Source organism: Ctenocephalides felis, unplaced genomic scaffold, assembly GCF_003426905.1.
Source record: "Ctenocephalides felis isolate EL2017-DRISC unplaced genomic scaffold, ASM342690v1 CF-g0.4_SCAFFOLD_00845, whole genome shotgun sequence".
Lineage (NCBI taxonomy): Eukaryota > Metazoa > Arthropoda > Insecta > Siphonaptera > Pulicidae > Ctenocephalides > Ctenocephalides felis.
The window spans coordinates 26761729-26789620 of NW_020536999.1; the positions used below are offsets into that span (position 1 = coordinate 26761729).

The window sequence follows — 27892 nt, forward strand, 5'->3', positions numbered from 1 at the left end:
GCACATCCATTTTTTCTAAGGTATGCCAAAATGTTCAGAAACCTCTGAAACGTAAAGATATATAAATTTTTTCATTTACGATTTTTTTCCAATTACCTTACGGGAAGTTAAAAATGACTATTTTTGCTGGTATATTTCAACATCACATTATTGATAGAATTTTATCGCTACATTTGGAAAAAGGTGTACAAAATTTATTTATTATTTACAGAAATATAAAATAGTTAATTTATCATTCACAGAAATATGAAATCTGTTTTGAATGCGAAAAAGCAATTCTGAAATCGACAGCTCTTATTTGATATGATAATGCCTTAAGCCAGTTCCTGATATACTATATATGTATATATATATATATATATATATATATATTTATATATATATGTGTGTGTGTGTCAGGAACTGGCTTAAGGTATTTGTGTATGAATGTATGACAGCACCTACACACATTCCCCTAAGAGGCTTTCATATGCGCCGATGAATAATTGATTTCTGTTATCTCGCACTCTATTATTATAACACTTCATTCCTTCGCAAAGACTCCGGAGTTGACGATCAATTAGAGACACGACGACGGCGGAACTCCTTTTTGTACCTTAGGGTATTCGATAGATAAAATACATCGATACACCTGTAATAGAATACTTTGCCATTTTCGTACATTTAATGCTATTGCACGCATGTTTCTACATTTTATGTGGCATTTATATCGAAATATAAATTATAAGTTCAACTAAAAGGCATTATCCAGAAAGGTTATATGCAATAATTAACTAGGTATTATTTATTGTCTAGGGTTTTATGTGCAGGTTGAAAAAAATCCTGTAAATAGTAAAAATATAAAAAAATTTTTTTTTAGATTATTGCATTAATTATTAAAAAATTATTGTATTGTTATTGGAATAGTCCCTGAACTAGATAGCGTACACTCTTTTTAAATGGTATGGCAGTGTTCTCAAGTTTATTAGAAATTTAGCTATATGCCTTTGTTTCTGCGTGGAAATTATTACTAATAGTTATATCTTAATTTATTAATAGGTCAAAAATTACTTGATACATACAACATTTGTAGTTTTTTTTTAAATAAATTTTAGTAGTTAATAAGTTTGAAACTTACTATTTTTTAAAGGTTAAGCATTTCCACGTGTTAGTGTTAATATTCGCTTCCCTATTCGTAATTAGTAAACATTCAAGCTTTAAATAAATTAGAACGCTGATATCTTACATATTATTTTAAAAATATATATTTCAATCAGCATTAAAATTCGTCATTCTAAAAATACAAACCTGTGTATTTTAAATTTGGCCAAGATCGATAATATAAATATAGACACAATAACTTTTCTCATGAATATTCAAAAGTATCTGCAAGTTGAATTGAAAGGAAATCGCGCACTTGTAAATTCAAAATAATGTAAATTTTAATGCAAATAAAAATTTAATTGCTATAAATGCAATATTGCATTTACTATCTGATTGTAAATGCATTGCCGATTGTTGATTGTTAATTGTAAATGAACATTGAATTTTCCATCGCTAAAAATAATTTACGAATATGAATGTAATTCAAATGAATAAATTTGTAGATTAATTCAATTCAAATTAATTTGTGAAAATATGTTTGAAAAATAGAGTAAGGGGTTTGTTATTTGAAATATACTATCAATATTAGATAAATTCTAATACTAAAAATATATTAAAATATAGATGGGTTCTATTAATAAAGTGTTAAAATATCTATGCAAAATTTAATAGTTGAAACGCATAGAAAGTTTTACTATAAAATATTCAGTAACTGTGAAATAGCTAGATCTACAAATAATCCTGGAATGTATATTCCTTGTTAGTATATTAAAAATTTGTATTTTTTGCATAAAATATAGTTAGAAAAAATATATTTAAATTCATACAAATATCAAATATTCATTATTATTTATTAACTTCCCGTGGGGTAAAGTAATGGGCCAAAAATGAAAAATGAAATTTTTTTGCATATCTTCACGTTTCAGAGGTTTCTGAACATTTTGACATACCTTAGAAAAAATGGATATATATGTATGTGTGTGTAGTATGTATGTTTGGATACAATATTTCGTCAACGTTTTCGGGTGCACGGATCAACGGATGGATGGTTCGGAAAACATTTGATTTCTATTAATAGGATGCTGATTAGTTTTTGGCAAAGGCAGGTCCAGCGGTTACGGAGAAGCAAAGAGTGCAGAAGATAGAAATCGAGTTTTTGAGAGAACGGAGCATCCGATTTAAATGATCCTAAAAACATTCAATTCGTAATGACGGGGAGAGGTAGTGATTAGCTTTTGACAAAGGCAAGTCCAGTCGTTTTGGGGTGCAAAGCTTAACGTGCAAAAAATGGCAGTTTTTGAGAGAACTAAGCATTCGATTTGAATAATTAAAAAAACTGATCTGATTATTTGTAATGAATATGCAAAATACCAATTATGATGTATTCACTTAATTGAAATTGTTAAAACTAGAAATATCCAAGAATTTCTGAAACGTAAAGATGACCTCTTCATCTTCTACAATAAAGATTTCAAAGTTAAGTACGTATTGCGGTTTTCTTGGTTGCATTATTTTTGAACTTTGTAAACAGCATTTTCAGTTTATTTTGGTTTCGTATCTTGTATATTTTAGTTAATGGATCTACTCGATATGTCGTACAGTTTTGATATATGACAAGTTCGCATTATCTGATAACTGACGTAAAAGATAACTATCATGTATCATATTTCAGCACATCATTTTATGTGCGTTAGGAATGAATACATGGCTATGATGCGGTATTTTTATTCCGAGTTTATAAATCTGAACGTTTTTCAAACACAGACTTTTTCATAGAACTATTTTGGAATGAATTGATAAATTTGAAATCTCTCGAGTGAAGAACGGTTTTTTAGAATATTTTTGAACGAATTAAATTCTTTCGAATCCATCCAATTTATCGGACGTGGATGTAACTTTACAATTTAAAACCGCCGTTTTCATATTGCGTTCGTATTATTTTTAGACATATTAATTTCCGAGTCGTTTGAAAACCCACCATCATTCTCCTTCAAATACGTATGATCATAATCTCATTATCTATATAACTTTATCATTTTTATGGAGTGCGGGCGGTTTTTATCTGGAGCTTTATTCTTCCTTAGTATAATATGCAAGAAATCGATATTTATATCATGAACATTGCAGATGACAGCTGAGAAAAGATGGAACATAAATTATTCTGTTTCTTCAGAACAGTAAAAATATTGATGTAAAATTTTATCTTGAGCTAAATTTGAAACATCTGACATTGAAACCCTGATTCATTTCAAAAGATAATGGATTATAAGGCATATACATGCCTGAAATTGCGCGTTTTATAAAAAATTTGAATTATTAAAATAATGAAGAATACGAGTTCAGATGATTGACTATTGGGATAAATATATAATGATGCGCAATGCCTTCGGTTGTAAAAGATGAATTTTCATAATATTTATAAAAAAGTACTTTCAAACATTGTACCCGCTTTCGAGCAATCTGTGTATATAATTGCATTACCCGGCAAGAAAGTAAAATAGGGATCACAATTTAAAACTTTTCCTTCTGTTGAACTTGAGAAAAGAAATATTATGTAATTTTATCAGGCATGATTTTTCCGGTGCCGAGTTTGGAGAGGAAAATAAGAAAATTATCTACATAAATACACACAATCCGACACTCGAACTCCCCTGCGATCGTCAATAACGAATTTATTGAACAAACATTTTACTTATGTGAACACAACGAACAACTTACGTTCTTTTGTACGTCGATCGATTTGCGAACACAATTGCGAACAGTTCAGGAGCGACTTTAGAATTGCGCCGATGGGGAATGCTCGCCCTTCGGTTAATTTATTGAGATATTTCTATTACCATATACAATACTGTTCGGCGATTATATATTTATGACATTTATAATTGTACAACAAGGAAAATTATATTTTTATGACGTTTATAATCATTTTTAAAATAAGGAAAAACAATCTGAAGACCGTAGAAGTAAGCGCATGAAAAGGTGCTTTATCATTATCAGCTATCTCTGTGGCTGATATTTATTAATTTTGTTCATTTAAGCCATGGATCCATAACCATAAACAGCATAACTAGATCACAGTAAAAAATACTGACACAATTGTCCCAAGTTTTCATTTAAAATGTTCAAAATTGATCGTTTGTGAGAAGTCCTTCTTCAAAAAAATATACTAAAGTATGTTGGCAAGTTCCATCAAAAGTTCGTGCATTTAACCAGGTTTGTAAAATTGTGAAATACTTGATAGTAATAAAAAAATCAAGTAAACAATTAAAAACCAACTAGTGGTGTATGGTTTATAAAAATTCTTATAAATTAAATTACAATCTTTATAAAAATTATATAATTTAAATTACAAAGTTAAAATTATTTATATGAGGTATATAAGTGAGCTTTAGATCTTTAGCCAGAATTAAAATTAAAATCTGAATTATTTTCGATATACAAAATATTTTCCAAAATCAATTGTTTTGTCAACACAATAGAAAGTTTTTTGAATCATTCAAATCGGATGCTTAGTTCTTTCAGAAACTGCTATTTTTTGTGCATTTAGTTCTGCATCTTTGAAAAAACTGGTCATCTTTGCCAAAAATTAATCACCACTTCTCCCAATCATTACAAGTTGAATGTTTTTTGGGTCATTCAAATCGTTCCGTTTTTTCAAAAACTCGATTTCTATTTTCTGCACTCTTTGCTGTATCTTCGTAACAGCTGGACCTGCCTTTGCCAAAAACTAATCAGCACATCTTCACATCAATAGGAATGGAACGTTTTTTTAACAATTCAAATCGGTTGATCCGTGCGCCCGAAAACGTGGACGAAAAATAGTGGACACACAAAACACGCATACACATTCATTTTTTCTGGGGTATGCCAAAATGTTGAGAAACCTCTCTGAAACGTAAAGATATGCAAAAATTCTCATTTTTGATTTTCGGCTCATTACATATTTCGGCCCAACATTAAAAATAACATGTTCCATTTATTGTTAGAACATCTTACTCATAACCAGCTCAAATATTTATCTTGTCAATACTTGAAGCAATTGTGTCATTTTTTGACTCTGGCCTTTGAAATGTTATTTACGGTTATGGATCCAAAGTTAAAATGAACAAAATTTATCACAATAACTGAAAAATGGTCCAGTTTCACCAAAGCTCCAGATTGCACTTAAAAGCCCTTAATTCTCAGCCACGTGGATTTTTTTTTCTAATTGTTTTCATAATAGTTACGATCAATACTTTTACTTCATTTCGGCTTCACGTTAAATTCTAGGACACCCTGTTTCAAATTTATATATTTCATATATGTAATTATATACATCAAAATATAAATATGTGTACGTCTTATATGTGTAATATAAATTTCAGTCAGTTCAAATTGATTTTCGGTTGTAAATTCAATCTCCCGTATACTTTTTTCATTTCCTTTATCTTTTGCCAATTTCTAATCAAACTTTTATGGCATATCGACCTACTTTATTTGCAAACAGCCTTATGACAAGGGGAACGATTTTACATCCTTATCGGACATTCAAGAAGGTTAAACGACGGATAAACGTGAGGTTATTTTCTTCAATAAAATCACCGTAGAATAAACCTATTAAACAATGACTATCGAGATATTTTGTGATATTTTATAATAACAATATTAAATCTACATCATGTTCGATAACGAAAATATTACGCATATTTCTCTTTATTGGAAATGTTTAATTGGATTCGACTGAAATTACTTGAATTATATATTGTGGAACAGTGCGGAAATACATATTTATTAAATTTTTAATATACAACTAAAATACTAATAATACCTAAAGTAATAATAAAGCTCAATGAAAACAAATTCATTAGTTTTATTCATTCTGCAATACAATTTAATCCTTTCTATAAAAATGTAACAGATAAAATTGAATTCAAAATAGCTCTTGCAACAGGTATTTTATTAGTAATTTCGATCACAGGTGTAACAGAACAGCTCCAATTGACCTTCACAAAAATTAATTAATCATAGTTTCATCGCCGTCGGTGTTTAAAATATCGGTTCTTCATGCCAAATTCCTGCTATAATCTATAAATATACAAACTAAAAGCTAACAGTATATTTACTCATTATGATTTACCGCAGTTTTAATGGATAGAGAATTTGTAAATATTATGTGATGAGTTAAAAAATCTCTAAACACTATTACTAATATGTTGATGCCAGGAATGAAACTAAATATTGTAATAATTGTTTTATCATCCTGACTGAATGCAATCATTTTCATACTTGATGTTTATAGTTCATTAAAAAAGACTTTGTAAGAGTCATTAACGCCAACTTTTTCCAGCACCTTGGTTCGTCAATCAATACTTCAAGGACTTGCGGTTTTTATATTTATAATTTGGCTCTAAACGTCAGCGATAACATTTATTATGCATATTCATAGTCTAGAATAATGTTTTAAAATAGAATATGGAAAATAAATTATAATAATGATTATCTGCAAATATGATTTAAATAAATACTGCTTTGAGTGAGTTTATATTTAATAATTTGTGCACTCTCGAATACGCAGCTAAGTGATGATTTATATTTTAGGTATAATCTGCATGAATTTATCATGTAAATTGTCGAATCGATAAAAAATGATATTTAGCAGCTCTTAAAATTGTGACGTTAAAAGTTTGATATGTGTTATGTATTGTGATGTTGTTCATTTGGACCTTTGTTTCCCGCCCTACCCTAAACCAAATAAATTTTATTACATTTCATGATCATGATCTTTATAACTATGCAAAGATCATTTGATCATGATCTTTATTACTAACTGTTACTTGAATTACTAACTATTAAAAACGCCAGAAGAAAATTAAACTAATCGCACTATTCTCTATAGATATCTCCCAATAGTATGAAATTTAAAAAATCGGTTCAAGATTTTTAACAAAAAGGTAATTTAAATTTTTTGTTCACTTATTTGATTATAGAGAAACGGTTTCGCCGATCATGGCAGAAAATTAATAAATAAATTAATTAATGATTAGATACTTGTCGAATGTTATCGAAAGGATCTTCGACTATAAATTAAAGCCGCAGTTTTTGAAAAAACTTCAAGTAAAGATCAAACTTTGACCCACTGATTTTGATCCCGAACGATTCAGAATGACTTAAAACATTTTGATGTTAGTAGATCTGCATTTCTGGCGAAACAAACTTTGTCTTCGTGAAGTTAATGATGCGAAAATAACTATTTACTAAGTGTCCATTTATAAAAATAATAATCGACGCAAGAAAATCATATTTATCATGAAACGAAATGACTTCTTCACTTATGAAATGATTGCATGGTTTTTCCGTAAATGTATATGATATATTACGAACTACTGAGTTTCTTATGAAGCATAATCAATCAATACAAATAGAAGTGATTAATTACATATTGCTATTCGAATAATCAATAATTCAAGAAATAAATGTGTTGTTGTGGAAAATGAGTATTGACTGGAAAACAGAATATACAAACAACAATAAAATACTGTCGAATATGTGCTTTATAAATATGCCCATTTAAACAATGTCTCCCTGGTAAATTTATATCCGTAATTTTTACCGCATTTTTTCTCCGCTGATATTTCCATTATATGTAACAACTGAGCAAATGATGGTAATCATTCAATTTCCTTCAATTAGCTTTAGATATAATACCGTGATGTATATGATATACCATATGGTGCACAAAACGTTATTCTAAAAATATCTTGTGAATATTTTAGCGAATTATCATACAGGCGGCTATGTTTTTCTATGGATATGTCCCACGCGATATATTTATGAAACCAGAAGCAAGAAAATTGACATTTTAATCAAAATTTATGGCCAATAAATGTCTTCTGTTTATATCATCAATTGAACTTTGCAGAAGCGCATGCAACGACAATTTGTCACGTGCACTCTTTTATTTTAATAGTTTAAGATATATGGGAGCAATATATTACGAAACTATCTCTAGTTAAGTTTGCATTAAAAACTAAATTTTTATTGAAATTGAACTGTTATTGAATCAATCTAAACTAGTGATGTATGGCATCGTGGCCTACGGTAAATTGCTAGAACTACCCGTACTGTAACGAAATTTTCGAGAAAAATTAAATGTGCAAATAGATTATTATAAATACCGTAACATTTTTAATATTTATAAGAAATATATAAACTGAATTACAAAGTTAAAATTATTTATTAAAAGTATATAAGTGAGCTTTAGAACTTTAGCTAGAATTAAAATTAAAATCTGATTTATTTTATTATTAGTATTATATACAGAAAAAATGAAAAAAAAAATTAAAATATTTTTTTTCAAAGGCAATTGTTTTGTCAACACAACCAGAAAGTTGTTTAAATCATTTAGATCAGATTTTTAGTTCTCTCAAAAACTGCAATTTTTTGTACATTTAACTCTGTATCTTCAAAAGGGCCGGGCCTGCCTTTGCCAAAAACTAATCACCACTTCTCCTAATCAGTACAAATTGATTTTTTTCTGGATCATTCAAATCGGATACTCCGTTCTCTGAAAAACTTGATTTCTATTTTTTGCTCCGTATCTCCGTATAGGCTGGACCTACCTTTGCTAAAAACAAATCTCCCTATCAAGGGGAACCGAATGTTTTTTGAACCATTGAAATCGGTTGATCCGTGCGCCCGAAAACGTGGACGAAAAATTACGGACACACAAAACACACATATACACCCGTTTTTTCTGAGATATTCCAAAATAAAATGTTAAGAAACCGCTGAAACGTAAAGATATGCAAAAAAAATATTTTCGGATCATTACTATAACTTATCCTACGGGAAGTTAAAAATGGAATTATGAAATTATATCAGTTGCCTTAAAAAAACTATAAAATAAACTTTGAATTAATATGTTATAATCATCAATTAATTTCGAATTTTAATTTGTAAATATAAACTAAAATCTCCCTTTTTCTTTGAAACAATATTTACAATTTAAATCAAAACATGGGGTTTCTATCCTATGGGGTGCGACCCCTCAGGGAGGCGCGAAGTTGTTGCAAAAAGCGCTGCTTTTAAATACTATTTCCGAAAAAATAAACCAAAAGCGTTAAAATGAAATGAAAAATGTTTTAATATTTTATATTAATTCGTAGTGTATTAAGTGAAATATATCAGTTAAGTATTTATAAAATTAGGTTGTTAGAAACATTAAGGAGAACGCAGCATTTTTTTCTAAAAATGGAGGGGCGCGTTATGAAATGGTTGGAAACCACTGAGACTACAGGGAATAAATTTCGATGCATAAATATATGATATAGAGATTTATATATTTCCCTAGTCATGTATATATATATACATTGTATATTTGTATATTTTTAGTTAATTGTATTTGCTTTAGTTGGATTCGCTGCGATTTCGGCGTTGTTATTTTTACCGCTGCAGTGTATGAAGTTCTACTTTACAAATATACACTATCTATCCGCTTCCAAGTTTATTGCCAGTTGGTTTGTTTTATGTTTCAAGTAAAACTATCTTTGATGTGGCTTTTTGCTATTAATCAATGCTCGAAGTCGTATATAACGATGTTTCACAACAATAGAAATCAGCTCATAACTCAGCAATACTAAATTTTATGTTTATTTTAGTGCATTATTCTTAAAAGTTTATAGTTTTAGTAGTTCGGTACATAAAACTTTTAAGTGTTTATAAAAATACATTGAAATTTATTACTTATCTATTTTGATTTGCATAATTCGACTTGTACATTTATAATTAACTGCCTAAAGCAATTTTAGACTAATTATAATATCTCAAAGCAGAAGTATATTCTAATTTCAGATATTTGGCCCTATTTGGAATAAAGATGATTCATAGTTTAGAGTTGTAGGGGCTTCTTATGACAGACGTTTTTCAAAAAATTCTCAAACGTTGTTAAAATATTTATTTGTCTCGATTGGACATGTAAACCATTCTGCATAATATTGTCATGGCTACGCAATATACAGAACTGTGCAGGTCAGACATTTTTGACATGCAACATAAAATTGTATTATCACAAAGATTCTGTTTGCGATATAATTAACTTCCCTAAGGGCAAGTTATAGTAATCGCAAAGAAATCGAAACTGAAAAATTTTATATTTCTTTACGTTTTAAAAGTTTCTGAATATTTTGGCATACCTTCGAAAAAATGGATGCATGTGTGTGTGCGGATACAAATTTTCGTCTACGATTACGGTTCACGGTTACGTGGTTCAACCGATTTGAATGATTCAAAAAACATTGGATTCCTATTGATAAGGAAACGTGTTGATTAGTTTTTTGCTAAGGCAGATGCAGCCGTTTCGAAGATACGGGGCAAAAGGAGCCAGAAATGGTAATTCAGTTTTTGAGAGACCGGAGCATCCGATTTCAATAGTTCGAAAAACATTCTACTTGTATTGACAAAATGAAAAATTGATTGAATTTTTGGAAAGGCAGGTCTAGCGGTTTCGAAGATCAAGTAAGAAACGTAAAAAATGCCATTTTGCGGTCAAAACTGATCATTAGACATATGCACATTAAATTATCAGATATTTAATAGAGATCTAATAATAAGTATAAACTTTGTTTACATTTCTATGCGTTCCAAACAAATGCTTATCCATTACACTACAACGGGCAGCTTACGCGCTTCAATATTACTTCTCTAAAAAACTACACCAAAAATATCAAAATATGGAAAAAATTTCAAATAAAAAAAGATAATAATAATAATTACAATATTTTCAAAAGCCTCATTTTTACAATTTTTTTAGAAAAATATAAAGCTTTTTAAAAAATTTTAATTTCTGCTACGGGATGTTCTAGCAATTTGCCTTAAGACACGATGCCATGCTATGCACCACTAGTTACTAGTTATTAGTTGTAGCTTGCGTTGATTTAAGAAAAATATTAATTAGAAATAAATATTTTTTAAAGATGAGGAAGAATGAATTCAGGGGCATTATTGTCACTACTTGCCTCAGTAGATGATACAACTAGCACCAATCATGGGGGTAAGTTGTAACACCGCACTTTTTGTATAAAATGATCAATTGTCGAATAATAAACAATGGTTATGGAATTATTTTTACTTGATTTAGTAAAGGAATGGTTAAAGCATCCATCTAGCTTGATTTTGTACGAATATAATAAGGGAACTTCAAGATATATTAAATTGAATAAAAACTTTTACAACCCCCTAGTTTCCTTGTTCTCAAATATGAAGTATGAGTAAATTGTATCGAAGCACGTGTGTGATGTAAGAATGAATCCCTTTGTATCTCGATGGCATCCTTATAAACTCTGAGCTGTCTTTTCCTAGGAATTCCTAAGCAGCGCTACTCGCATTGTAATACTACTGTTGAAACACCGAGTGTAATTTACCTCGGCGCGCACATATATATATCATGTCGGGTGTCATGCTTTCATCTTTCATGGTTTTATATTATTTCCTTTGTCTATTTCAACCGCGTTATAGTTTGCCCGCAATATTCTGTGTTCTATCTACATATTTTAGTTTCATGGCTTTGAATATTATTCGATTTCCACATTCGAGACGGTACCATAAACTATGAATTTTGCATTGCATATGAAATTCCGGTTATCGAACCGATACTTTAGCATTTAGGTCAACGCCGAAATGCACAATTTATATGATGTTGCGGACACAGCGTTTTAAGGATATTAACAGCAGCAGGAATAGAATTTTAACTACAACATTCTGAAAAGTCTATTGCAAACTCACATTTTTAGTTTTCATTTTTTTAATTGACTCAGTTTTACAGTTAATTGAAATAGAGGGACCGATACTGCAGCATAACAGTCCAATGTTATGGCAAGGCTATGTTATGAAGAATTTTCAATACAAAGTCGTTCTAAATATTGACAAAAGCCATTTGGTTGCTTTGCAGTCAGGCGTTTTTCTCAGGTTGTCAGATAGAAAACCTAATCTAGAAACCGCACAAATATCAAAAAAACGATGCTAGAGAACATGGTCTTTCTGAATCAGGTTCATAACATACGAATGGCATTGCAGTTAATATGTAAAACGCCCGAATGCACAGCAAATACATGACATTTTGACAGTATTCAGTATGATTCAGTAGCATAATGATGGAAGTTGGAGCGTAACATGGCCTTATCATAACATTTGTCTACGGCAGAATCGGTCCCAGAATTTTTTGCACGAATTTCGATTCTAAATAGCAAATAAAACAAAATTTAAAATAAATTTCTCTTACCTAATAAATAAAACAATCATTAGGATAGCAAACATGGTGAAGCAAAAAATGAAAATTTAAACGTGTGCTAACAAATGTAAAAATAATGCTAAATTTTCTGTTTGAATTACATAAGAATCGTTCCCTTTATTAACCATTACTAGCGTAATTAATTTAAGCGCCATGAATTAGGATAGATCAAATATTAATAAATGCTTAACTGATGAAAATTGTTTTTTTCCAATTGGAATCTGTTTGGCAACACCCGGAAAGTTTTTAGCCCGCGGGGCTTCCGGCACCAGCGTCCGCACAGGCGTTCAAAAAGTGTAAAATCGCGGATAGAACGCCAATTATGTATGTAATAATCATTCAATAAGAACAGTAAACATAATATTTATATAATTCATTTAAGGTAAAATTGCTGCACGCATTTCTAATTACGAACAGCTGCCGAAAATTTTGTAATATATTAAAGAATTATGCATCTTGGATTGCAATGTCTTAAGGGGGTATTCTGGTCTAGAATTAAAAAAATCGATTTTGTTTTTTCACCTATTATCAAAGTTTAACTGTTGAAGAATATGTGTATAAGCGGACTTCTTAAATTTGAATTATTTAAATTATATACGGAGATATAGCTGTTTGACCACGATAATGTTCCTATGTTTCCTTGCTCGTGGTTAGCGAAACTAAACGCGTTTTTCTCGAAACGATGCCCACGATTTCTTAACTTTTACAGGACAGGATTTACTTGAAATTTTTATAAAATTTATTAACTTACATTTAATTAGGTACATTTTTAAAAATATAGTATAGTAACTTACTTTACTCATTTTCATAATTTCCAACCAACAGCTTTCAGAAACTGGCAAAACAGATAATCGGGACTGTTCCAACATGAGTAAAAATTTTAATAGGGGATTTGATTTCAACATTGCAAGTGTTACTGTATTTTTTAATTATTTTATGAATTTCACATCTACCATTCAAAATTTACGATCATCTGCCATGTAATGTTCTTTGATAATTTCCACTATACTAACTATTTCTTTGTCAGGTACAGAATGATAAAAAAAGCTTGATCTCCAATTTTCATTGTTTTCATAAAGTTTTGAGCTTCGTAGTTTCGATCGCCATCCCAAGATGTAATTTCATCACTTTCCATTTGTTTAAAGGAATAAGTATTGGGTTCTGATTTTAGCATCTATGGCAATATGAAGGCATGTTAATATTATTTTCATAACGCCTTTGTTATAGACTTCTCTGCAGTATGAACTACGCCCATCACCAAAATCTGATTTTTACCATTCTTAAAAAAAATCAAGAATTTAACAAAAGTACAAAACTATTTTTCTTTCAGACATTCGCTATTTTGTGAAAAAAGCATTATTTGCTCTCGTCCATAGTTCATACGATTGCGACGTTATTCAACATTAATAATATATAATTTTTATTTCTGCAGATAATTTGGAAGGGTAAAATTATGATCAGGTGCCAATTTTTTGAGACTCATAATTACAAAAACACTGACATAATTTCACATATTTTTTTCTATTCTCAGGACCTGGATGAATTATTTCATTGATCATTCATTTTGATAAATATTCTTAAGTTTAAAAATATTAATGTAATGCTTGGATATCTCTTAGTGTTCGTGATAACCTTGGCCAATGCATGATAGTAATCAAAGTAATTTTTTAATTTACGTTTACTTGAATTAATTCTACGTGAATTAATTTTATGAGCCTACGTGAAAAAGGAAACAAATATTATAAATATCTTAAATTGATTAAAATACATTTTATTAATTCACTGAAGTACCTACCTACCTACTCAAAAACTCCCGTATAGATGTTCATTTATTCTCACCTCGCTTCTCTATTAATGTAAAATATACAATTGAAGCGATTTCTGAATCTGTTGGCCCCGTTGCCAATATATTTCCCGGCGATTAAAGAAAAGCATGTGCTCGAAATTCTCCCTGAGTTTTCCGCACGGAAAATTTATCTCGATGTATTTTCATTAGATGCTACTTCGTTCGTTCTCCGGTGTAGGGGGGCCCAGTGTGTGCTTTTGACGGCTCACAATTGCGCTGATATATGGCCCGAGTTGAAAATATTGTCGGGCAAAATTTTATATTTACTGAAGTTCGAATTTTTGTCTTTTTTTGGTTGTGCCATGGAAAATATCAACGAGATAGTTCACGTCCCACGTCACATCGAATGCGGATCGAGTTGGAATGGAATATACATATACTAAATACGTTGCATGCTGCATATTTACTCTTGGAGTAGAGAAAAAGTAATAGAAATTTGCAGAATTCATATGAACTTGATGTTTTTTTATGTTTCATACATTTTGGCATACATAACTAACAACAAGAACTTTTTCATAATATACACCACAAAATATTTAACGTCTTTTAACAACGAATGTATTTTTAACAATACATATCTTTTGTGAATTTGGTTTGTTTGTCATCAATATTGAATATATATATATATATATATATATATACATATATATATATATACATATATATATATATATATATATATATATAATCTTTTCCTTATCTAGTATCTTCTTAAAAAAATGTTTTTAGTTCTTCATTTAAAAATATATTTAATTATATCAGACATGCCATATCTCCGAAACATAGAAAATGAATGACAACTATTTTATAAATAAAAAATTAAACTAGTGGTGTATGACATCGTGTCCTAAGGCAAATTGCTGGAACTTCCGGCACCGTAATGAAATATTCTACGAATATTAAATATTTTTAAATAAATTATTATACGTACTGCAACTTCGTTCAATATTCGTATTTTATAGACAAAATATAGGAGCTTATGAATTGGACGACCTTTATATATGTTTGTATGAGAAGTAAATAAACAAAACTTGATCAATCGGGTTTAAAATGAAGGACAGTGTCTAATATTTATAAGAATTATATAAACTGAATTGCAAAGTTAAGATTAATTATTTAAATATATGTGATGTTTAGAACTTTAGCTGGAATGAGAATTAAAATCCGAATTATTTTCAATATTTAAAAAAAAATGTTTTTGGAAATGAGATAAAAAAAACTTTCCCCAAAGCCAATCGTTTCATCAACCCGAACAGATTTTTTTAAATCATTCAAATATGATGCTTAGTTCTCTCAAAAACAGCCTTCTTTGCACATTTAGCTTCGTATCTCCAAAACGGCTGGACCTGCTTTTGCCAAAAACTAATCAGCACATCTCCCTATCAATAGGAATCGATTGCTTTTGATTGAATTATTCTAATCTAATTGTATCCACACATATACCCACATCCATTTTTCTGAGGTATGTCAAAATGTTCAAAAAGCTCTGAAACGTGAAGATATGTAAAAATTTTCATTTTCGATTTTTGGACGACTATAATAACTTATACCAAGGGAAGTTATTAATTTGTATAGAAACGTGTTGATTTTAGTCCAGGAAAAAACTCATGTATATATAAACGATGAATTGTTTTTGGGCATTCATCCAATAATTGAAAGAACTTAATAAAGAAAAATGTTTTCATTGCAGTAACATGCGTTTCGAGTCTTTATTTGTAATATTCCGTTACGAAGATATATAAAAAATACAAAATTACAAAATATAAATTTTAACATAATACTAAAATAATATGATAATAAATGGTAAAAGCATTATGGAAAAAACGAAGAAAAACAGTTATTTAGTTAGCTGTTATTTTGTTAATTTTATGCTTATATTTTGTTACTCAAAATTGTTAATAATAAAATTATCCAAATAATAATTAAATAATAAAATTATCCAAATAATAATTAAATAATAAATTAATAATAATTATATTAAGTATTTTACCATTTTACAATCATGATTAAATGCGCCAAATTTTCATGAAACTTGCCAACATTCTTTAGTACATTTGTTTTAAAGGAGAGTCTCTCAAAGTACGTCCTACCCATTTGAAAATTTTTAAATTCAAGCATTATGGAAAAACCGAAGAAAAATTCACTACGTTATTGAATATCTAGAATTTAATTATTCTGTTCCCCATAGTAATCCTAGACTTACTAAAAAAATTAAATACAACAATCTGCTCGCGGGCTGTATTAATTCAACAATTTGCGGAAGCACAGTGGAGAAAACAGAAATAAAACCAATATGCTATGTTTAAAAAAAGCTCCTCTCATTCTACAAACTCATCCACATATCCGCATATGTCTGCAACAATCGCAGGGCTTTGTTTTGTTTTGTGCATAACGCGTGATAGATGGTGTAAAAGTTTAATCCATTTGTTGGAACATTCCGCACACTGCAAAAACTGTAGGCGATATAAAAACTGCATCATTGCCAACCTCATTGTCAACATGCTCTAGTTTAAATTGTCACGAAAATAATACGATATGACGATAGCTCACGTCGAAAAATATCACGAGGGAATTAAAACAAAACTGACAACAATTGAACAATTTTAAAACGCGCCCGGGCTTCACTTCGATTGCATTTTGAGCTTAACACATCCCGACAACGCAGGTTGTCCCAGAACTTAAAGTCAAACCGAAATAAAAAAAAAATAAAAACCTAAAGATGGCATGATTTTTACCAGAGCATTTTACTCACAATTAATTCTAATGTTCGATTAAGAAATAAAGAAATATTTGAACTAGATGTGAGCGAGATGCGTTAGCCGTTATTGTGTTGTTTTTAGATTTTTATTTTTTACTCGAAAATTCAAGTATTTCAATATTTACAATCCTGATTAAATGCGCCAACTTTTGATGTAACTTGCCAACACACTTTAATATATTTTTTTGTAAAGGAGAGCCTCTCAAAGTCGACCGATTCAAAAAGAACATTAATTCATAGATCAACAAAATGTCCTAATTCTTGAAAACTTGGGGCAATTGTGTTATTATTTTTTAAGTAAAACTTCTTAAGGCGTGAATAGAGAGTAATTCGATGAAATCATTTCTATACGGGTCGATTGTGATTAGTCGTCGTGTCGAGTAAAATAGAGATCTTATGTTGTATGCGCATCGCACCGGCGCACATCAACAAAGAGATCGTAATGTCATTAAATTTTAAGTAGTACAAATCTTGATTTAATAAAAAATGGCTGAATCAGTAGAATATTTTACCCTGTCCTTCCTAAATAATTATAATGCAAATAATAAAACAAATAAAGCATTTGTGTCGTGTAAGAAACGTAAGTTTATTGAAATAATTTCTATATTATTCGTAGTTTCTATAAATCTTTGAAGTTATTAAAATTGAAAATATTTTTATAGGCAATGTTACACTTGCTCAAAGAATGAAATTGTATCGCCAGCGAAAAAGTAAAAAAACACAAGCAATCAATGAATGTATGTTAATTTTAATTACATGAAGTTTTTCAAACAAAATTATATGATGAGTGAAATTGTGAAAACAATATTTATATAAACACTATTTATTTTTAACTTAAATACCATCTCGTACAATTGCAAAAGAGTTTTACTTCAATCGCGTGTGAACCTTACGCGCACTCTTTTTACTGTGGTCCTAGACATGTTTCATTCACGGTTACAGTTCGAACGTTTAAATGAACAAAATTAATAAAAGTTAACGGCAATAACTGAAAAATAGTCATAATTTAACCAAAGTTCCAGGTTGCATTTAAAAACTCATAACTTCCAAACAACGTGAGATAATTTTTTTTTTATTGAATTACATATCTATTACATTTTCATATTCCCAGTTAATGTTCTAACGCTTACGAATTTTTATAAATCCGTTTCATAAATCCATTTTAGCCAATAAATCATTTTCAATAAATACATTTTTATGTAAATATATATCTTTTCCCGAAAGTTGCCTTTCGCATTTAAATATCAGGCCGATTGATGTCGGCTCACACGGGCCGATGTAAAAAAGTTTAAAACAAAGTTTCTCTCTTGCATTGATTTGAAATGTAAATTTGATGCAATCAATCTATGCCACATCCATCAACCCGAAGAAATGTTGTATTAGGAGTATACGAACATACATACATACATACATACATTCATACATACATACATACATACATATATATATATTTATATATATATATATATATATATATATATAAATTTATATATATATATATATATATATATATATATATATATATATATATATATATATTTCTGTTGATTTATATATATTTATAAATTTAGTTGAGGGATAATTGATTCAGAATTGAATTGGGAAGTATCTGAAGTGATTATAAATTATAATTCTTAATTTCCCGTGGGGCAATTAACTTCCCGTAGGAAAAGTTATAGTAATCGCAAAATATAGAAAATGACAATTTTTATATACATTTACGTTTCAGAAGATAGTGAACATTTTGGCATACCTTAGAAAAAATGGATGTATGTGTGCATGTGTGTGTATGTGTGTGTGTGCGTGTTCGGATGCAAATTTTTGTCGACGATTTCGGAAACATGACTTAACCGATTTCAAGGATTCAAAAAACATTCAATTTATATTGATCAGGAGACGCGCTGAATAGTTTTCGACAATGGTAGGTCTAGCTGTTTTAAAGATACGGGACAAAAAGTGCCAAAAACGGTAACTCTGTTTTTAAGATAATGGAGCGTCCGATTTTAATAATTCAATTGCGATTGCTTTGGAAAAAGTTCAAAATTTCCAAAATATTACGAAATATAAAATAAAATCTTTTTTTTTTCAAAATGTCTTTTTTCCAAAAAAGTCAATTTTTTTCAAAAATTTAAAAATTTTCAATTTTTTTTTTTTTTAATTAATTTTTGGTACGGGAAGTTCAAGCAATTGAACGGGAAGCACTAGTATTGAAATTTATTTCAATCTATGTCGAGATCAATTATTGAAATTGCCTTAAACTTTAATTTTGAAAAATTTTAAATCTTTGAAAAAAATGACTTTTTTGGAAAAAAAGATTTTTTGAAAAAAAAAATTATATTTCGAAATATTTTGGAAATTTTGAAGAGCATTGTTGTCATTTCTTTTATTTATGACTCTGTTATTAAACAATTTGAAGCTTAAACTGTTTAATAACAGATAAGAGTCATAAATAAATGAAAAGACAACAATGCTCTTGCTAAAGACCTCAAAATATTCCTCGACTATGCTTAATAGTTCAAAGCTGATTTATAGCTTAACAATTTTATTAGCCTCAAATTAAATCTTACTATCCCTTAATCCATAATATTAAATTTATTATAGATTTTAATTCTTACATTAATTCCACAAGCATACGTTCTAATTCAAGCGATTTAATGTTTCAATTATTAATAGCCTAGATTCAACCATTGAGTTATAGTGCAGTGCAGTAACTAATACTATTTAATTAGTATGAAGTGGAATAGCATTTAGTCATAACATATGAATCCATCTCTTATCTATCAATCAATATCACTATCGATGCATTCTTAAGTGTTTTGATTGCCGACGACAAAAAATCCAATGTCGAATAGTTTGATAATTCGCATATGATACGACGCAAGTGTAAAAATAATAAGGTAATACAACGACGTGCGATGTGCGGCGTACTTGAACTCAAGTATTTGTGGCTTATTAGAAAGGAGATGTTTATTTTATTTGTTCGACCTTGAGATTTATTTTGTGAGTTAAATAACACGAAGCCAAACGCATTAGGAGATATTTAAAATTCAAGATATGTTCTGTTATCTACCGGAAAATAAGTGAATTATTGAATATTTTACCTATACCTATTTAGTGTCCATGTTAAGATAAATAAAATGTAGAGATGAATACATTTCTATTTCTATTCCTACTCGGAGACATCATGGGGCTTCGTCATCTTTCTCATATTTTCGACGACCATTCAAGTGTTTTTTGTTCACACATTAAGTTCGGTCATTTCAAGAAAAAATCTTGGAACCTTTAGTATTACAAACTTATTGATCGTGCCGCATCGTTAAGCAAACATGTCTACACACACACACACACACACATATATATATATACATATTTATATACATATATATATATATATATATATATATATATATATATAATGTGTCAAACTCTTCAGGTCAATACAACAAATAAAAATTGTAGAAATTCATAACTTTGTCATTGGAAGCGGACAGCTTGCTACTCTTTGCCTAACATTACGAAATTTAACGTGATTTTTTTTTTATTTGAGCTGACAACAAATAGAGTAGTCAATGGTGTTATTGTAAATTCCTATTGTTATCAATAGTTAATAAGGATCATTACAATTTACATTTCACTGAATATAAGTAGAAACATATGGAAAGAATAAAATTTTTATACAATTCTACAATTTTTATTTGATGTATTTCCTGAAGATTTTGACTCACACATTACAATATAAATTATAAAATGTGTTAATAATAGAATAAAAAACAAACTAATATTGTATTGCACCATGTCTTATGCCTTAAGGCAATTTTTTTTTAATAATTTTTTTTAAAAGTAATTGTTTTGTCAACACAAGCCAAAAAACGGCAATTTTTTGTTTATTTTGCTCTGTATCTTTGAAATGGCTGGTCCTGCCTTTGCCAAAAACTAATCACCACTTCTCCCAAACATTACGAATCGAATGGTTTTTGAATCATTGGAATCTGTTGATCCGTTCTCTTAAAACCTGACATTTTTAGCACTTTTTGCATCATACCTCCGAAGCCGCTGGACATGTCTTCGTCAAAAACTAATCAGCACGTCTCCACACTACACACACACACATCCATTTTCTCTGAGGTATGCCAAAATGCTCAGAAACCTCTGAAACGTGAAAATATGCAAAATATTTTCGATTTTTGATCCATCACTATAACTTACCCTACGGAAAGTTAAAAAATTAAACAAAAACATTCGCTCACCTTTTTAAAAGTCTGAAATTGAAAATTAATTGCGTATTCATACTAATATGGACATGGATAATAATTTTATTAATTGATATGGTATTTTAATTAATCCATTTAAAACGTGCGATATTATAATCAATAGCGCAGCTTTAAAAATTACAACTTCTATACATTGCTATGAGATTTATTTTTCTCATACGGTATGTTATATTTCATCATTATATGCTTTTAATTACCATTGAAATCATAATTGCCGTTTCCGAGTGGGATTTTATGATATATAATGTTTTTATATAACTTGACAAAGAACAATAAAAATCCACTCCAGAAATACAAGTCCAATTATGGCAGAAAATATATTTTTACTCCAATAACGAAACTCCAATAACGAAACTAATTAAAAAGCAATTACATCAGATGACAAATTATTTGTGTAAGGCTATTGACCGAAGACATGTCAATCATAATATAAAAAAGTCCTTTACAGAAAAACACATAGTCACTGGCGGTGATCAATACAGTTGCATTAACCTACTTTTTGATCAAGACAAAAATATTTTCCATCGAATGGCATTAGGAATCATCAAAACGTCAATTTAACAAAAGCATGTCAACATATTATCAAATCGATAGAGGCAAATACTGACAAATGTTTTGAAAAATTCCATTTCATATTTATTGTAATATTCAATGAACTTGGATAGACTGTACAATTTTTTGTTAATCTATTGTAAAATGCGGCTGTCAATTTTTCATATTTATTCCAGGCACGTGCTGAAAGGTAACATCCACTTCAACTAGATGTAAATGCGGGTTATTGAATAGTTTTGAACACAAGAATTCAATAAAATGCATTCATTTCACCATCTTCATTTTGATGTGAGAGCAAGAATATTTTGACTAGTATATGTACGATTAAATTATGTTAATCAACTTTAACTTTCCGTAAAAATCTAAAATGAATTTGTTTTCATACCTTCACGTTTCAGAGGTTTCTGAACATTTTGGCATACCTTAGAAAAAATTGATGTGTGTGTGTGTTTTGTGTGTCCGCATTATTTGGTCCACTTTTGGGACGCACGGATCAACCGATTTGAATGGTTCAATAAACATTCGATTCCTATTGATGGGGAGATGTGCTGATTAGGTTTTGGCAAAGACAGGTTCAACCGCTTTGGGGTACGGAGCAAAAAGTGCAGAAAATAGAAATCGAGTTTTTGAGAGAACTGAGTATCCTATTTGAATGATACAAAGAACATACAATTTGTAATTATTAGGAGAAGTTGTGATCAGTTTTTGTTAAAGGCAGGGCCAGCCATTTCGATGATACAGAGCTAAATGTACAAAAAATGGCAGTTTTTGAGAGAACTAGGCATCCGGTTTGAATGATTGAAGAAACTTGCATGTGTTGACAAAACAATAGCTTTTGGAAAAAAAGAATTTTTTTTTCAAAAAAAATTGTTTTTGTTTATCAAAAATTATTCAGACTTCAATTTTAATTCTGGCTGAAGTTTTAAATCCACTTATATACTTTAAATAAATAATTTTAACTTTGTAATTCAGTTTATATAATTCTTATAATTATTAGACAATGTTACAGTATTTACAATAATTTACTTGGAAACATTTAATATTCCTCGAACATTTCGTTACGGTACAGGAAGTTCCAGCAATTTGCCTCAAGACATCATGCCATACACCACTAGTTTACTATCCAATCTAAAAATCAAAATTAATCGCGTTCAGTATTTTGTATATAATTAATGCCACTACAAATAAATAAAACAATAACAATGTGCAGATAAGTATAAAAATGAATGCTTACTTTAAAATTTATATTTATATTGATTAATGATTTTCCTTTATATTTATTATTTTCCTCATATTGACTCACAGTGTATCTATATTTATACATCGGTAATATTTCCATTCCCAATTGTTATTGAGAAAACAATAATATCTAATAAAACTGACCAACGTAGTCAATAACATATTGTGCGCCGTGGGAATGGAATTGTTGTGGCGCCTTCTGACAGAGTAACAAGCCCGCAAGCCCTTTACGCCACTCGTGTACTACGATGGACGACCCATCTAATTCCATTTAACGTGGAAAGGGTCATTAGTGATCCCTTGCTTGCTCGGACCCAATATTAATTGGCCGAAATGATTAAGTGCAACTATATTACATTGCAAAACTTCGAAATAACAATTAAAGGATTACTTGGACGGTATCGTAGCATTTGAAACAACGATCGAATTTGGATTAAAAATTGTTGTTATATTATTGCTGGTAACGTCTGTTGGTTATCAGAACTCAAGCCAAGCCAAGATGAGCTAATAGTATTGAATGTAATTAATTGTCTTTAAGAAATTTAGAAAAAGAATATCTAATGTTATTTGGAAATGATGAGCTTCTAAGTGCAACCTAGAGCTTTGGTAAAATTGTAAACATTTTTGGTCATTGTGGCTAATTTTTATTACTTTTGTTTATTGTAACATGATAAAATACTTGATAGTTTCACAATAAAAAAAGAGTGCACATAAGGTTCACACGCTATTGATGTAATTTTTTTTGCTATTGTACGAGTTGATATTTAAGTTAAAAATAAATACATCATATAACAATTTTGAATAATGCTTATTAGTAATATGGTAACATTCGTGATGCACACATTTATTAATGTCAGCCATTAGACGTTTTTATAATATTTATATATTTATAATAGCATTAAAAATATTTATAATATTAAAGTCATACTTCAAATATGACATGATCGGTTTGTCATTGTAATTAGCATTTAGAACTAGAACCTTCATTAGGCAAATAAAGTAATTGCAGCTTAATAAATTCTATAATATTCGTTCACACAGTAGATTATGGTAAACAACGTCTAAAGCAATATTGTTTTCACAATTTCACTCACCTTAACACACATTCATTGACCGCTTGTATTTTTTTTACTTGTTCGCTGTCGATACAGTCTCATTTTTTGAGATATCTTCTTACCTATAAAAAATATTCTCCATTTTAATACCTTCAAAAATTTATAGAAACTACAAATAATATAGAAATTATTTCAATAAACTTAAGTTTCTTACGCGACACAAATGCTGCATTTGTTTTATTATTTTCATTATAATTATTTACGGTTGACAGGGTAAAATATTCTCCTGATTCAGGCATTTTTTATTAAATCAACCTTAAAAGTAGTTTTAGGTAAACCTTAAAATCTAATGACATTCTGATTTCCTCGTTCACTCGACACGACGACTAATCACAATCAACCCGTATAGAAATGATTTCACCGCAAGCGAGTGGCAAACAGTTCGAGCGTAACGCAACTTCCGTTGCATTTTCACGAATTCACTCTACAATTGCGCCTAAAGGAGTTTTACGTCTAAAATTGAGTAAAAAACAACGTGCTTTTTGTTAGTGTATATTACAATTTTGAGTTTTGTAAATTCATAGTTCAACAAAAAGTTTAAATTCTCAATTGGGTCAATTATGTCAATAATTCTGTCTGTGGTACTAGAAATGTCATGCACGTTTACAGTTCCAAAGTTTGAATAAACAAAAGTAATATAAATTAAACCACAAAATCCGAAAAATGGTCAAGTGTACTATGTCGATTCGGTTTGACATAGAGTTCTGAGATATAAACCATACTTCTTGTGTTGAACTTTTATTATATTCTTTAGAAAATGGCATAATTACAAAACTACCTATTTTGTATTGAATCAATACGGCTCTTTGATTAATTTACAAAGAACGGATTAGGGATTACTTGATGGCTATGTTAAATGTTTGTATGTATACCCAACAAACTTGGTACTTTGTAAGTTATTAGTTAATTCCAGATTTGCGTCGGACGTTGATGTATCTCTGTACGGATACCCGGATAAGATTCTAGACACGTTTCTGTACGTGATAGGTATAACTGCATTATTATATAGGAATTGATGTTGTTGTAATAGATAAATCAAATAATTTTCTGGAAATGTACTATATAGTTTGAATCATATTAATCAGTTGGGTGTCACAAATATTAAAAAAAAAGATAACTGCAAAAATATCTAAAATATTAATCGAAATATTCGTTACTTCTACATATTTTTGATAGTTTAATCTTCATCTTCAAGATCTCTCCCAAGATCAGGTGATGGCCTACGTATAGACGAAAAGAAAATACCATCGCATATCTCATAAATAATTTTATCAGTCATTTCTCCTGACGTCATAAGCTTATTTTAATGCACTGTGAATAATTTTATATATCACGGACGGCGATGTCTTCTGTTGAACATACTCAATCAAATGTGAATATACATTTTTTGTAGCCAGAGGGCTCACAGAGAAGCTCTCGGTGTGATATACGAGAGCTCGAGAATCGAAAGCTGTAAGTTTTTTATCAAAGCTCTCGGGCGCCGCCGCGCGGAGGCGTTTGTATTCACACTTCGCGTGACAGTACTCTTCGTAGAGAAGGAATAACAAAAATTTAATTACATGCGCACGTTTGAAAATTAATATAAAATAAAAAGCGAGGAAATTGCACAAAGAAAATCTTTTACGTAACACTTTGATGTATTGCATTGCATTTCCTAGCATTTTATGTTTTAATAAAAAGAAAGGTTTTTGTTTATACGTTGTTTAGTACATATAAACGTTTATTGTGGCTGTTACTATGAGTTAAATCAAAAGAACTAAAAGTACATACTTTGAATATTTAGTTGAACATTTTTGTTATGATTTTAGAATTAGAAATTTACAATTAGAATCTCGAATTGATAATAGCAAGAAAATTTGAGGTATATAATTTGCACCTAACACTACTCAAACTTTAGTGATATTTTTTTAAATATTTTTTATCGAGAATACACAATAATCGATCACACATGGTATATATATATATACATATATATATATATATATATATATATATATATATATATATATATATATGTACTAGGTGACCCGACAGGCGTTGTCCTGTACCCACGTCTAGAATTTAAGTTCCAATTTTTTAATATCCTATCCCTACACTTTTTAATATTCTATTTAATGTCCTTCCATTTATAGTCTTAGCATAAGCTTTATATAATATTCGTTTTGGAAACTGCAGTTTTGTAAAAAATTCAGAAAAAATACTTATAGTATCTACAATAGTAAAAGAACAATATCACCTTTGTTATTTCCAACCAATATAATTGCTTCAATAATTTATATAATATATAATTTTCTAAATTTCTTACTAATAATTTAATAAATATTATTACTTTAGTAAAAATCTAAGGTGAAATAATTTGTAAAATCGGGTTCATATGGCACTGTTCAATCTAGGATCATGAACTTGCTAAATTATTCATATCCAATGCCCAACAAATGAATTTTTGACACATGGATTCTAAATCCTTAAATTCTTATATTGTTTTAATTTCTGGCACATCTCAACTGGTTTTCGGCAATAATATTGTAGATATTACATTTTTCTTATTTATAAACATAAATATGGATATTATATACTAATATTGTCTAGACTCGCCTAAACTAAATTCAAATTTCAAGTGAATCGACATTTTTGGCAGATGATAGTTTTCATGTATCTAAATGTTTTCAATGTGAAATAATGATATGTTGTTTTTTGCATGTTTTTCCATTTATTTCTATAATATTACTATAGTTTTATAATTCTCCATGTCTTGAAAATTTCCCTCGACAAACTCTAAAAATTTATTAAATTCTAAGATTTATTAAAATGCGAATAACCGTTTAGGAGGATTATCAATTCAAACATCATTGCAGAAGAATTTAATTTATAAGTGTGTGTGTATGTTTCCCTACAAATATCTATTTGTAATATCGTAATATGTCTATAAAATAAACTTTTAATAAAATTGTATAAATAAGCTGTACACTCGAGTTATAACTCTTATTAATATCGAGAGAAGTCATGTCTGAGTATTTCTCAGATTAGATAAACTCTTATCACTACAAAGAAAGATGCGGGCCCAAAGAAGAAGGCGCTTTCTCATCTCACTTGCAACTTTATGATGCTATGGATATAAATGACCCAAAATAATTAAATTTTTCATAAAATATAAAAATACAACCGCAAAAATAAAGAACAATGAAATGGTCTTATAGTAATCAATTCAAATGCATAATTTATTTGATAGTAATGGCTCATATTCTAAATGACTGCAATCAGGAATATACACGCCGAAATCCAGAGATTTTTGTTTAAATAAGTATAATACCGTATTCTCTCACTAAACTTGTGAGCGTCAGTGAATTCAACATAAGAAAAATAGTAATAAAATGTAAAACCAATACTATCTGGAATAATTTCTCCTTAAAAGATGATAATGTAAAATGCAATTATTATGCGGAATTTAACTACTTCTTCTTCAAATACTAGAAATTGAATAAGTTTAAGAAAACACGTGGTCGAAGTCATCAGGGTTAAGCGTATAAAACTTTTTACTGACTATAGTCATGATAACCTAGCCGACAAGACTTCGGATTTGTTAATCCCAAACTAGTACAAACCGAGGCACCAAACTAATTACTTCGTACATAGACAATTGTATTTGTATAAACATGTATCTATGAACATGAACTAGTATCGTTGGTGCTGAAAAATGTAGATGCTCAAACAAATGACTTATTCATGAGTTTTGTTGAATTTCTCTACTCAAAACTATTCAACGGT

The 27892-nt window shown here is 29.4% G+C and overlaps 1 long non-coding RNA gene across 1 annotated transcript in view; it reads right to left on the reverse strand.

The window, feature by feature from the left end:
- Positions 1-27892, reverse strand: part of LOC113363910 — a 151584-nt gene that overhangs the window by 56815 nt on the left and 66877 nt on the right. Inside the window, exon 2 of the long non-coding RNA XR_003365983.1 lies at positions 24107-24189. This is a non-coding gene — a long non-coding RNA (uncharacterized LOC113363910). The remainder of the gene's footprint in view (positions 1-24106; positions 24190-27892) is intronic.